Genomic DNA, 15,396 nt, shown 5'->3' with positions numbered 1-15,396 from the left:
ATGCTGTATATTGTCACTCTGCTTATTTAACTTATATGCAGAGTACATCATGAGAAATGGTGGGCTGAAAGAAGCACAAGCTGGAATCAAGATTGCTGGGAGAAATATCAGTGACCTCAGATATGCAGATGACACCACCCTTACGGCAGAAAGCGGAGAAGAACTAAAGAGCCTCTTGATGAACATGAAAGAGGAGAGTGAAAAAGTTGTCTTAAAACTCAACATTCAGAAAACTAAGATCATAGCATCTGTTTCCATCACTTCATGACAAATAGATGGGGAAACAGTGGCTGACTTTATTTTTGGGGGCTCCAAAATCACTATATGGTGATTGCAGCCATGAAATTAAAAGATGCTTACTCCTTGGAAGGAAAGTTATGACAAACCTAGACAGTATATGAAGAAGCAGAGACATTACGTTGTCAACAAAGATTCGTCTAGTTAAGGCTATGGTTTTTCCAGTAGTCATGTAGGAATGTGAGAGTTAGAGTATAAAGAAAGCTGAGCGCTGAAGAATTGATGCTTTTGAACTGTGGTGTTGGAGAAGACTCTTGAGAGTCCCTTTGACTATAAGGAGATCCAACCAGTGCATCCTAAAGGAGATCGGTCCTGGGTGTTCATTGGAAGGACTGATGTTGAAGCTGAAACTCCAATACTTTGGCCACCTGATACGAAGAACTGACTCATTTGAAAAGACCCTGATGCTGGGAACTATTGAGAGCAGGAGGAGAAGGGGACGACAGAGGATGACATGATTGGATGGCATCATCGACTCAATGGACATGGGTTTGGGTAGATTCTGGGAGTTGGTAATGGACAGGTCGGCCTGGCGTGCTGCGTTTCATGGGGTCACAAAGAGTCAGACATGACTGAACCATGAACTGTACTAATATTATCAGAAGGAAATTAAAGAAAATGAAATGAATTAGAGAAATTTAATTGAAACACAAGTGCATTTGAATGAATGGGAAATGGGAATGGGGAAAGATATACAATGAGAATGGGAAAAGATATACAATGTAAAAACTAATCAAAATAAATCAGTTGAAAATGACATCACTGATGTAAGAAATTAATGGAGAAATATACCATGTTTACAATGTGTGTCTTTATCCTGTCATCTGTTTTTACTCTTTTGATGCTTTGTCCATAATAGGCAATTCATCAAAAATGGGCCTTCCCATTATTCTCATAATCTATGTTCTATCTTTTCTATCCCATCCCCAACTTGAGAAATGAAATATTCTTGAAAAGATGTATAGCAGTTGATGGTGTTTTGAGAGATGAACTTGGCACAATTGTTTTCTTACCTTTATGTCATAAAATCTAACAGAACTATACTTTTGCCACACTACTGAAGTTTTATGAATCTGTTTAAAATAGTACATGGTTGAAATTGATTCATCATATACCAAAGTAGCATAGTGAAAACATCATGTCAAGATAAGGAAACTTAGTTCAATATAGCTATCATTTCTGAGTAATCAGAAACAAGGGTGTTCTCTACACTACACTGCATGTAGGACTAGATTCAAGTAGCATAGAGTCCAAATAAAAGAATATGAAAAAAACATAGATATATCTGTAGCTTTTCATGACCCATTTCCCAGTTTAGAGGACAATTTTTCTATAGGAATGTTTTGATTATTTTTATCTTTTTAACATCCCTTGACCTCTGAGCTGTCAGTGACTATATTTTTTGTGGAATGACAGTATATTTGTGACCTCATCTTACAAAATCTAGAATTAGGCTATGCTCAGTCACTTCAGTTGTGTCTGACTCTTTGCAACACGATGGACTATAGCCTGTCAGGCTCCTCTGTCCATGGGTTTCTCCAGGCAAGAATACTGGAGTGGGTTGCCATGCCCTCCTCCAGGGGATCTTCCCGACCCTGGGATCAAACCCATGTCTCTTATGTCTCCTACAATGGCAGGCAAGTTCTTTACCACTTGTGCCACCTGGGAAGTCCCTAGATTTATTCTGTTTCCTTTACTTACACTTATTTTCCTGGTATAACCATAGGAAAATTTGTGTAACCAACCATTTTCTCATTTTTAAAATTGAAACAATAAAAATAACTTATGCTTTGTGTTATAGACTTGATTCTATAAGTAAAAACAAAACAGCATGATGCCTGGCATAATAAATATGCAATAAATAACAACCATTTCCCACTAGTAGATTCCCTCATATTGGGAACATCATAGCCAATAAAAAGTCATTTCTGACAGTAAATGCCTATATTCACAATTGCAGTTTCTATCTTTGGTAGTATTAAAGTTCTGCAATACTTAACCTACAATGTTGTTTTACCATGAAAAAACCATACCATCTTCAGATAATAAGTGCCTAAAACTTGTACGTACATCCTGAGACCAAAGAAGTATAAAATTTAGCTCTAACTGCATCCTTGCATTAGAAAGGACTGATTGAGGATAAACTGGCATATTAGCATATTAAGTGTGACTAGGAAAATTTAATTGTCAAACACAGTTTCCATAATTATTATTTAGAAATTGAAGTATTGGAGCAAAATTTGCCACCCCAAAATGTTTCTCTTTGGTGTGTGGAAAGGAAACCAAAATATAATTTGTATTGCTAAGAGAGCTCTCTAAAATAAAGCCAGGATGTCACTGAGGAATTGTGACTTGTGCGTGTAGCAGTCTGGATGGAATCTGACTTCTTGATCACTTAACGTTCTCACAAAGCATCCAGAAACTCAAGATAGTTATTGGACACGTACCCTAAGAAACCTTAAGATTCCTTAGGGACAAATGTTTCCTGACTTGCATCCTCTTCAATCACAGACAGGCAACTTTAAGAACCCTTGTGACTTTTGTCTCAATAAGCCTTTGACTCTTTTCTCTTTCCTGGAACACTCTTTCAGTTACACCAGAATCTGTGTCTTCCAAATTTTAATCTTAAGACCCTAATAAACTATTTTCTTACAAATACACTTCTGCATTTTGGGGGGAGATCAAGAGATATGAGTACTAATTTAGTTTGATTATTTTTAAGAAAGAGATGACTCGATAAGTCCTTTTTTTCACCTCCCTCTGAGTTTCCTAAAGAATTGAGATAAAGGGCCTGTTCCCAGAATAGAGCTATCCCGGAGATATCTCCAAAGAATGTGCTAGATATGGTGAGGGAAACCCACCAGGGTTTGGAGACTAGAGTCCACTCTGTCCTGTTGCCTCTGGACAGCCCACCCAACATGTGTTTACCAAACATGTGCTTTTCCATCTCTGTATGAATTGTCTTCCCCTCCTTTGACGTTCCAAACCCCTGTCCCAGCATCCTCTCTTATCCTCCACTGAAGAATGTATTTAATGTGAGCATTTCTGCCATTTTGGCAAGTTAGTCATAATTCCTCAGTCTCTTCCATGTACACACACTATGAAACTTTTGTATATTTTTGCCTGTCAGTCTGTCTCACGCGTGCGTGTGTGGTCAGTTGCTTTTTGTGTCCGACTCTTTGCAAGCCATTGGCTGTAGCACACCAGGCTCCTCTGTCCTTGGAATTCTCCAGGCAATAATACTAGAGTGGGTTGCTGTGCCCTCCTCCAGGGAATCTTTCTGACCCAAGGATGGAACCTGAATCTCCTGTGTCTCCTGTATTGTAATTTACACTTGAGCCAACAGGGAAGCTGCAATTTGTCTCATGTCAATTTAATTCTTAGATCAGTCAGAAGAATCTTGAAACGTAGAGGAAAATCTATTCCTTCCCAACACTGGAATGCTATCAGAATACAAGGGTCAATTATTTATAGTCAGGAGCACTGGTTATTGTTTCAAATTGTTTGGTGTCAACCTTGTGATGAGATGGATTTTTTCCCAATAATTTCTTTGGCTGCTGTTTTTACCCCTGGCTTAGAGACAAAGCTTCTTTTTCTCATTTTTTTTTAACCACAGCGGTATTGCTTACAGAAAGAAAAAACCTTCTTTTCAGATACATTTTCTTCACGTGAGATCTTTAGTTATAGAAAAGGAATTTTGTTACCTTTTCATGCTCTCTGTTTTATATAGATAGAGTGGTAAATATTTAACAACAAATTCCAGAAAGAAAGCCTTGATTTGTAGTGTTTGCTGATGTGTGTGGAGGAAATGCTCTCACTAGACCAATTTCAAGTTACCAATGTAATGCTGTAGAACTCAGAGTTAGGAAGAGATGTCTGGCAAATTGAATCTTGTGAACCACTGCAACTCAACTCTAACACAACACCGTGTGTGTGTGTTAATCTTTGATATGCCAGAATTTGTTTCAAATACTGGGGAGAGAGCAGAGTATTATAAAAAAATCTCCTGTAATATGTTCAGTCTATGCAGAGATACAGACATTAAACTCATAATTGAGGAGTGCATCAAACAATTTTCAAAGCACTAATAAAATAAAGGCAAATATAAACAACTTCAGTTCAGTTCAGTCATCAGTCTTGTCCAACTTTTGTGATCCCAAGGACTGCAGCACTCCAGGCCTCCCTGCCTATCACCAACTCCCGGAGTTTACTCAAACTCATGTCCATTGAGTCGGTGAGGCCATTCAATCATCTCATACTCTGGCATCCCATTCTCCTCACGCCTTCAATCTTTCCCAGAATCAAGGTCTTTTCCAAAGAGGCAGTTCTTCGGATTAGGTGGGCAAAGTATTGGAGTTTCAGCTTCAGCATCAGTCCTTCCAATGAATATTCAGGACTGATTTCTTTAGGATGAACTGGTTGGATCTCCTTGTAATCCAAGGGACTTTCAAGAGTCGTCTCCAACACCACAGTTCAAAAGCATTAGTTCTTCAGCGCTCAGCTTTCTTTATAGTACAACTCTCACATCCATACATGACTACTGGAAAAACCATACCCTTGACTAGACGGACCTTTGTTGACAAAGTAATGTCTCTGATTTTTAATATGTTGTCTATGTTGGTCATAACTTTCCTTCCAAGGAGTAAGCGTCTTTTAATTTCATGGCTGCAGTCACTATCTGCAGTGATTTTGGAGCCCAAAAAAATAAAGTCTGTCAGTTTTCATTGTTTCCTCATGTATTTGCCATAAAGTGATGGAACCAGATGTCATGATCTTAGTTTTCTGAATGTTGAGATTTAAGCCAATGTTTTCACTCTTCTCATTCACCTTCATCAAGAGACTCTTTAGTTCTTCTTTGTTTTCTGCCATAAGGGTGGTATTATCTGCATATCTAAGAGGTTATTGATATTTCTCCCAGCAATCTTGATTCTAGCTTGTGTTTCCTTCAGCACAGCGTTTCTCGTGATGTACTCTGCGTATAAGTTGAATAAGCAGGGTGACAATATACAGCCTTGACATACTCCTTTTCCTACTTGAAACCAATCTGTTATTCCATGTCCAGTTTTAACTGTTGCTTCCTGACCTGTGTACAGTTTCTCAGGAGGCAGGTAAGGTGGTCTGGTATTCCTATATCTTGAATTTTTCACAGTTTATTGTGATCTACACAGTCAAAGTCTTTGGCATAGTCAATAAAGGAGAAGTAGATTTTTTTCTGGAACTCTCTTGCTTTTTTGATGATCCAGAGGATGTTGGCAATTTGATCTCTGGTTCCTCTACCTTTTCTAAAACCAGCTTCAACATCTGGAAGTTCACAGTTCACGTACTAGTGAAGCCTGGACTGGAGGATTTTGAGCATTACTTTTCTAGTGTGTGAGATTTGAGCATTCTTTGGCATTGCCTTTGTTTGGAATTGGAATGAAAACTGAGCTTTTCCAGTCCTGTGGCCACTGCTGTGTTTTCCAAATTTGCTGGCATATTGAGTGCAACACTTTAACAGCATCATCTTTTAAGATTTGAAATAGCTCAGCTGGAATTCCATCACCTCCACTAGCTTTGTTTGTACTGATGCTCCCTAAGGTCCACTTGACTTCACATTCCAGGATGTCTGGCTCTAGGTTAGTGATCACACCATCACGATTATCTGGGTCATGAAGATCTTTTTTGTGTAGTTCTTCTGTGTATTCTTGCCACCTATTGTTAATATCTTCTGCTTCTGTTAGGTCTATACCATTTCTGTCCTTTACTATGCTCATCTTTGCATGAAAAATTTCCTTGGTATCTCTAATTTTCTTGAAATGATCTCTAGTCTTTCCCATTCTATTCTTTTCCTCTATTTCTTTGCATTGATCGCTGAGGAAGGCTTTCTTATCTCTCCTTGGTATTCTTTGAAACTCTGCATTCAAATGGATCTGTATTTCCTTTTATCCTTTGCCTTTCACTTCTCTTCTTTTCTCAGCAATTTGGAAGGCCTCCTCAAACAACCATTTTGCCTTTTTGCATTTCTTTTTCTTGGGGATAGTCTTGATCCCTGCCTCCTGTACAATGTCACAAACCTCCATCCATAGTTCTTCAGGCACTGTGTCTATCAGATATAATCCCTTGAATCTATTTGTCACTTCTACTGTATACATAAATGTAAATATAAGTAAAGGAATAGAATAATGTAAAAATGTGATAGTCAGTGATTTGGGGGTTTTGATGGTCAAATATTGTCTTCATATAGTTACAGCAGTAAAGCCCTTTTTGTGAAAATGACATTTGAACTCAAACTTATCTGAAATAAAGGAACAAACTACAAAGTGTTGAAAGCAGTATGCTCAAACTAGCCCTGAGATGAGAAAATGACTCAAACATCAGTGTGTTTGAGGAGCAGAAATAAGCCTGGGGTCACAGTTGAGAAATGAGTGAGGAGAGATGTAAAAGATAAAGTCAAAGAAATAGGGCAGAATACATGAGACCCAGCTGAGTGTGATACACAACACGAATTTTAGTGCTGGAAGGCCACAATATATTATAGTGGAACATTTCCCCCTAGAGGAACAGTTATAAGGGCAGACTTCAGAAATGTGTAAGGATATCTATATTTGGCATTGAAGGAGACATCAAGTTGACACAGAATTCCTGGCTTTCATTAATAATTTCTTACACTATCTAACATTAAGGTAATGAGTTTGAAACACTGCTATGGATGTCTCCAGATTTTGGTGAATAAGCAAAGTTTTATTTCATACACAAGATAAAAAGTTAGGGCTCTTCCAACTGCTAAAGGCAAATTATGCTCCCATAGTCCTACATGAAAATGGAACTCTGTATCTACACAATGAACACAAAGAGTTGTATTTAGTCACATGTTCCATTCCCAATATTTTTTATCAAAAATTATTTTATTTATTAACATAAATCGCTTATGAGATAGAATAGCTTATTATTTTAATTTAATCTTTCAAAATCATAATGAAAAAAAGTGAGGGTCAAGGAATTCTATATAATATCTGGACCTTATAGGATGTAATTTCAAATCTTATCTTTTCTACTTCTTACCCATGTTAATTATATAATACACATGTTTTTATTTTGACATCTTAATATTTTTTTCAGTGATATTGATCTTAGATATAAAATAATGGAACTTATGGATAAGGAAGATCTGTAACATATATATAATGGAATATTACTCAGTTATTAAAAAGGAAAAAAACTGTGCCATTTTTAAAGACATGGATATACCTAGAGACTTTCATGGGCTTCTCAGGTGGTGCTAGTGGTAAAAAACCCACCTGCCAATGCAGGAAAGTTAAAAAGATGTGGGCTTGATCGCTGGGTTGGGAAGATACCCTGGAGGAGGGCATGGTAACCCACTCCAGTATTCTTGTCTGGAGAATCCCATGGACAGAGGAGCCTAATGGGCTAGTCCATAGGGTAGCAAAGAGTCAGATACAATTGAAGTGACTTAGCATGCATGCACAGAGACTGTCATACAAAGTAAAGTAAGTCAGAAAGAAAAAAACAAATTAAGGCATATATGTAGAATCTAGAAAGATGATACAGATGATATTTGCAAAGCAGAAATAAAGAAACAGATATGGAGAGCAAATGTATAGATACCAAGAAGGGAAGAGGAGATTGGGATTGACATATGTACATTTGTATAAAATGGATAACTAATAAGAACCTACTGAAGAGCACAGGGATCTCTACTCAATGCCGTGTGGTGATCTAAATGGGAAGGAAATCTAAAAAAGAGGGGATGTATGTGTATGTACAGCTGATTCACTTAACTATACAGTAGAAACGAAAACAACACTGCAAAGCAACTATACTCTGGTAAGAATTAATTTAAAAAATAAAATAGTGGAATTTAACAAACCAGTTAAAAATGGATTAATTGTTAGGTTTATAACCTGCTAAATCACGGTTGAGAAATTTTCTTCACAGCACTCTTCATCTATACACTTCTTTCTGTAAAACTTGGCTTTGTGAGTATTCATAAATTATTTGAATTAATAAGAACCTTCCAAACATTTAAATTATCCTATAGAGTATTGAGTCATATCCACAGAAGGAGGAATGATTTTCTACATCAGGGCTTGGTTTTATGTAAAATATGCTAGAAATGTTTTATTTTAGTGCAGAAATAGCCTTCACTTAGAAACTTATCAGTGCCATTTTGAGAGCTGTGCTCTATGCTACAGTATTTCAATATCATGTATTTAAATTGTCTTGATTGTCCTTCAAAACTATGAAATGCTCAAAAGCTTTATTCATTAATGAGAATAATTGAAAGACATGACTAAGCAACTAACAATTTCACAGGGAAAAAAATAGATGTTGTGAATTATTTTGTTTATCAATCTGTGATAGTAGATGTTGTTGTTTAGACACTAAGTCATGTTTGACTTTTTTGCAACTTATGGACTGTATCCTGCCAGGCTCCTTTCTCCATGTGACTTCCCAGGAAAGAATACAGGAGGGAGTTGCCATTTCCTCCTCCTGAGGATCTTCCTGACCCAGGCATCGAATCCACATCTCCTGCCTTGTGGGCAGATTCTTTACCACTCAGCCAACAGGAAAGCCATGATATTAGGTAGCAATTGTAAAATAAGTGTTCTCTATTTACAAATTACCTATCTCTAGTCTGCACTAAATATAGATATAATGCTTGATTCAATACCATACAAGCATTTTTGATACTAGGAGAAGGAGAACTTTGCACTCTTCTTGACTGCCTAGCCTGCTTAACTCCACTACTTCTTACTTCCTCTTAACTTTGAGAAAAAAGAGTTTGTAATCTGAATGTTTAGAATCTAGGTTGTCTACCAACCAGGCTGTATTTCACAAGCAGAAAAATGTCACTGTTAATTTTCAATGCTAGAAATTAAATGGTACTTTGATTTCCATTCAGAGATTTTCATTTATATGTAGATTTTCCTTGAGGCCCTCTTGAAAGCTGCAGCATAACTGGCAGACTGTATTCAGGAATTCTATGACTGACCCCTGACCTGAATGCTATTATAATAGCACAAAAAGTACCCTAGAACTCTGTGTGGATTTGTGATAATGGAGGATATTTTGCATGCCTTCAAGAAGTTCATGTTTAATTTGGAAGGCATAGAGTTTCTCTGGTGGCTCAGATGGTAAAGAATCTGCCTGCAATGCAGGAGACCCACATTCAATCCCTGGATCAGAATATTCCCTTAAGAAAGGAATAGCTACCTACTCTAGTATTCTTGCCTGGAGAATTCCATGAACAGAGGAGCCTGCTGCGCTACAGTCCCTGGGGTCACAAAGAGGTGGACATGACTCAGTGAATAACACACACACACTTAATATAATATTTCTCTATAGGTAGCAAATTATAGAGAAGCATATTTCCTTCTGCTCAGGTGTACAGAACATGAGAAATATTTCAACTGGATATGAAATTTGACTTTGACCCTAAATGGAGAATGAAGTTTTTATGGATGTAGAATAAGAAAAAAAAATGAAACGAAAATAGGATAAAAGGAGCAATTTTGAGCAAATGTTCGAATGTACACGGCTATTTAAAAAATCAGGGAAAGATGAAATAAGGGTTGGGACATGAAGTAATGACTCAAGAAATATGTTGGTTATGTAAGAAACAAGTTTAAGATAATAATAATGTACAGAAATTGAGAGAAAGGAGTAAAGTAAAGAAAACTCAAGTCTTTCTATGTGATAGAGATCATGTTGAATCCCAACTAGGAAATTAAAGAAGACAAGCATGTTCAGAAGATGGTTTATAAAAAAATTTATTTTTGAGTGTTGAAAAAATTTTTTATTCAAGTAGAATTGATTTCAATATTATAATAGTTTCAGGAGTTCAACATAAATATTAAATATTTTTATATGTTATACTCCATATAAATTATTACAAAATAATGGCTATGTTTCCTTGTGCTGTACAGTATATTCTTGGTGCTTTTATATTTCATGCATAAATTATTTCATATCTCTTGATCCAACCACTGTCTTGCTCCTTCCCCTTTTCTCTCTACCCCCTGGCAACTACTAGTTTATTCTCTATATTTGTGATTCTGTATCTGTTTTGTTTAATTAAATAAAACATATTCATCTGTTTTGTTTTTTTAGATTTAAAAAATAGCATAAAGGATTTGTATTTCTCCATCTGACTTATCTCATTAAGCATAATACTCTCTAGGTCCACCCATACTGTTACAAAATGCAGAATTTCAGTTGTCTTTATAGCTGAGTGATATTACATTGTATAAATATACCACATCTTGTTTATCCATTCATCTGTTGATGGACACTTAAGTTGCTTCCATATCTTGGCTATCATAAATAATGCTATGGACAATAAAAACTATGGACATTTATTTTCAGATTAGTTTTTGTTTTCTTGGGATATAAACCCAGGAATGGAATTACTAGATCGTATAGTAGTTATATTTTAAGTTTTTCAAGGAATTTTCACACTATTTTCCACAGCGATTGTACCAATTTACATGACCACCAACAGTGTACAAGAATTCCCTTTGTCCACATCCTCAACAGCGTTTGTTATTTGTGGACTTTTTTTGATGATGGCTATTCTGACAGGTGTGAGGTGATATTTCATTGTGGTTTTTATTTGAATTTCCCTGATGATAGCAATATTGAATACTTTTTCATGTGCCTGTGGGCTATCTGCTTATCTTCTTTGGAAAAAATGTTTATTCAGATCTTCTCATTTTTATAGATAGATTTTTTTTTAATATAGACTTGCATGAGTTATTTATATACTTTAGATACTAATCTCTTATTCATCATATCCATTTACAGGTATTTTCTCCAATTCAATAGGTTATCTTCCTATTTTGCTGATGGTTTCCTTTGCTGTGCAAAAGTTTTAAGTTTAATTTGCTCTCATTTGTTTTTGTTTCTTTTGCCTTAGAAGACAGGTCCAAAAATATAGTTATGATTTATATCAAAGAGTGTTCTGCCTATGTTTTCTTTTAGGAGTTCATGGTTTTTGGTCAAACATCTAAATGTTTAAACAATTTTAAGGTTTTATTTTTTTGTATGTAGTATGAGAAACTGTTCTAATATCACTCTTTTAATGTTGCTGTCCAGTTTTCCTAGCACCATTTATTGAAGAGACTATCTTTCCTCCATTGTATATTCTTTGCTCCTTTGTTTTAGATTAATTGATCATAAGTGTTTGGGCTTATTTCTGGGCTATCTATTCTGTTCCATTGATCTGAGTCAGTTTTTGTGCCAGTACTATACTGTTTCAATTACTGTAGCTTTGCAGTATAGTCTTAAGTCAGGGAGAATGATACTTACAGCTTTGTTCTTTTCCAGATTGCTTTGGTATTTGAGGTCTTTTGTGGTTCAATATGAATTTTAGGATTATTTGTTCTAGTATGGTAAAAAATGACATGGGTATTTTGATAGAGATTACATTTAATCTGTATTATCTTTGTGTAGTATGGACATATTAATGATATTAATTCTTCCAATCCAAGATTAAGGGATATTTTCCATTTCTTTCCATCATCTTCAATTCCTCCATCAATGTTTATATTTTTCAGAATATAAGAATTTCACCTCCTTGGTTAAGTATATTCTTCAGTATTTTATTCATTTTGATGTGATTCTAAGTGGCATGGTTTACTTTACTTTCTCTTTCTGATAGTTCATTTTAGCGTATAGAAAAACAACAGACTTTAGTATTTTATTTTATTTTTTTTTGAAGTTTTATTTTTTTATTTTATTTATTTATTTATTTATTTATATTTTATTTATTATTATTATTTTTTTAATAAATTTATTTATTTTATTTTATTTTATTTTTTAAATAAATTTATTTATTTTAGTTGGGGGCTAATTACTTTACAATATTGTAATAGTTTTTGCCATACATTGACATGAATCAGCCATGGGTCTACATGTGTTCCCCTTCTTGGACCCCCCCACTCACCTCCCTCCCCATCCCATCCCTCTGGGTCATCCCATTGCCCCGGCCCTGAGCCCTTGTCTCATGCATCGAACATGGAATGGTGTTCTGTTTCACATATGTTAATATACATGTTTCAATGCTATTCTCCCAGAACGTCCCACCTCACCTTCTCCCTCAGAGTCCATAAAATTGTTCTATGCATCTGTGTCTCTTATTCTGTCTCGCATATAGGGTTATCGTTACCATCTTTCAAATTCCATATATATGCATTAGTATACTGTATTGGTGTTTTTCTTTCTGGCTTACTTCACTCTGTATAATGGGCTCCAGTTTCATCCATCTCAGTAGAACTGATTCAAATGTATTTTTTTTAATGGCTGAGTAATATTCCATTGTGTATATGTACCACTGCTTCCTTATCCATTCGTCTGCTGATGGACATCTAGGTTGCTTCCATGTCCTGGCTATTGTAAACAGTGCTGCGATGAACATTGGGGTACACGCGTCTCTTTCAATTCTGGTTTCTTCGGTGTGTATGCCCAGCAGTGGGATTGCTGGGTCATATGGCAGTTCTATTCCCAGTTTTTTAAGGAATCTCCACACTGTTCTCCATAGTGGCTGTACTAGTTTGCATTCCCACCAACAGTGTAAGAGGGTTCCCTTTTCTCCACACCCTCTCCAGCATTTATTGCTTGTAGACTTTTGGATAGCAGCCATTCTGACTGGTGTGAAATGATACCTCATTGTGGTTTTGATTTGCATTTCTCTAATAATGAGTGATGTTGAGCATCTTTTCATGTGTTTGTTAGCCATCTATATATCTTCTTTGGAGAAATGTCTGTTTAGTTCTTTGGCTCATTTTTTGATTGGGTCGTTTATTTTTCTGGAATTCAGCTGCAGAAGTTGCTTGTATATTTTTGAGATTAATTGTTTGTCTGTTGCTTTGTTTGCTATTATTTTCTCCCATTCTGAAGGCTGTCTTTTCACCTTGCTTATAGTTTCCTTTGTTGTGCAAAAGCTTTTAATTTTAATTAGGTCCCATTTGTTTATTTTTGCTTTTATTTCCAATATTCTGGGAGGTGGGTCATGGAGGATCCTGCTGTGATTTATGTCAGAGAGTGTTTTGCCTATGTTTTCCTCTAGGAGTTTTATAGTTTCTGGTCTTACGTTTAGATCTTTAATCCATTTTGAGTTTATTTTTGTGTATGGTGTTAGGAAGTGTTCTAGTTTCATTCTTTTACAAGTGGTTGACCAGTTTTCCCAGCACCACTTGTTAAAGAGATTGTCTTTTCTCCATTGTATATTCTTGCCTCCTTTGTCGAAGATAAGGTGTCCATGGGTGCGTGGGTTTATCTCTGGGCTTTCTATTTTGTTCCATTGGTCTATATTTCTATCTTTATGCCAGTACCATACTGTCTTGATGACTGTGGCTTTGTAGTAGAGCCTGAAGTCAGGCAGGTTGATCCCTCCAGTTCCATTCTTCTTCCTCAAGATTGCTTTGGCTATTTTAATCTTATATTCTATGAGCTTACTAGATTCATTTATTAGTTCTAATAGATTTTTTTTTGGTGGAGACTTTAGAGTTTACTATATGTGTTATCATGTCATCTGAAAATAGTGACAATTTTACTTACGCTGTCTCCAGTTAGTTTTTAGTGTGGATTGTTACACGTGTATATGTAATTTTGATTTGGTCAGAGCAGGAGATGAGTATTGTATCCTCCAACTACACTATCTTGATATCTTCTGGTTTATGAAAAACTTTAAAGATTTCTTTGAGGAATTGGTATGAAACTAAGTGAAGAAGGGTAGTGCTGCTGCTAAGTCACTTCAGTCGTGTCCGACTCTGTGCGACCCCTTAGACGGCAGCCCATCAGGCTCCACCGTCCCTGGGATTCTCCAGGCAAGAACACTGGAGTGGGTTGCCATTTCCTTCTCCAATGCATGAAAGTGAAAAGTGAAAGTGAAGTCTCTCAGTCATGTCCGACTCTTAGCGACCCCATGGACTGTAGCCTACCAGGCTCCTCCGTCCATGGAATTTTCCAGGCAAGAGTACTGGAGTGGGGTGCCAGTAGACAGTTGAAAATGAGTAACTATTCAATAGAAGATAGGTTTTAAGATATGAATTTAAAAGTCATCATGTTATAGCAAATATATAGTAAGCTGGGAAAGTATATTCTGAAAATGTAACATAAAGCAGCTGTTTGGTGAATTATGGCTTAAAATATTCCCTTAGTTTCTGCAAAACATACTGTGAATAATTTGAATTGAAAGATGGAAAAGAAAGAGGGAAAAGATGTAAATAAAGCCCTTGTAGACTTATTGGTTCTCTTTTTCAACATTCAAATAACCAGAGCAAGCCACATACACAGAGGTAGGAAATGAGCGTCAAATAAAATCATAATCTGATAAAAATAAATTGGAGCAGTTGATCTACCCCTCTAATTGATAGGACAATAACAAGATATTTCTGAATCCTTGAAGTGACGAAATCAGAATCTCCCCATGTAAAATTGTCTCCCCACATAAATACATCTGAGGAGTTTGAATGTTTTTTAGAAGTACAGACTAGTGTGAATGTGGAACCCTACCATGAGCATAAGATTGGGTCATTCGTTACTGCAGAGACATTCTTTGCCCTTAGTATTTGTGCACAGGAAAAGTGCAGAAATTTCTTTCCAATGCCCATCCACACATTTTAACCAATAAATAAGCATACTGTATTGCTCCTAAACTCCAGGAGAAAGTATCTTAACAACATGACAGAACATCATGCCATCCACTAGTAAACACCTGGGATATATAATAGAGACCCTAAAAGAGAAACTAAATTACCCACTAATCAGAGCAGGTGGTATTTTTCTCATTGCACTGTGCAATATTATTGATTGTAGTAGAGTGTTTATTCCTTAGACTCTAAGGTTGGGTTACTCCCATATTGCATATTGTTAACAGCTGCCAGTATAGGGAGTACTTATTTATCATGAAATTAATAGTCTATATGGAAGTTTTCCTAGAGTACTATGCATAAAATAAAACTGGAATATTGTTGACATAACTAACTATGGATTCCATAATGAAAAAGGTAACAGGAAATAATAACATTAAATGTATCCTTTCTTACAATTATTCATTTTACAACTTACAATTTTTAACAGCAATGAATGTAGACTATA

At 36.0% G+C, this 15,396-nt stretch overlaps 1 protein-coding gene across 1 annotated transcript in view; it reads left to right on the top strand.

Annotated features, from left to right (window-relative positions):
- The window catches only part of LOC145539114 (uncharacterized), a 541,345-nt gene that overhangs the window by 383,079 nt on the left and 142,870 nt on the right, over window positions 1–15,396 (top strand). The gene's annotated exons all lie outside the window — the stretch shown is intronic.

The sequence above is a fragment of the Giraffa tippelskirchi genome, chromosome 2 (assembly GCF_054371585.1).
Source record: "Giraffa tippelskirchi isolate mGirTip1 chromosome 2, T2T-mGirTip1v1.2.pri, whole genome shotgun sequence".
NCBI classification, from domain to species: Eukaryota; Metazoa; Chordata; class Mammalia; order Artiodactyla; family Giraffidae; genus Giraffa; species Giraffa tippelskirchi.
The sequence above is the reverse complement of the archived record's forward strand: the minus strand, read 5'-3'. Positions and strand labels throughout refer to the sequence as shown.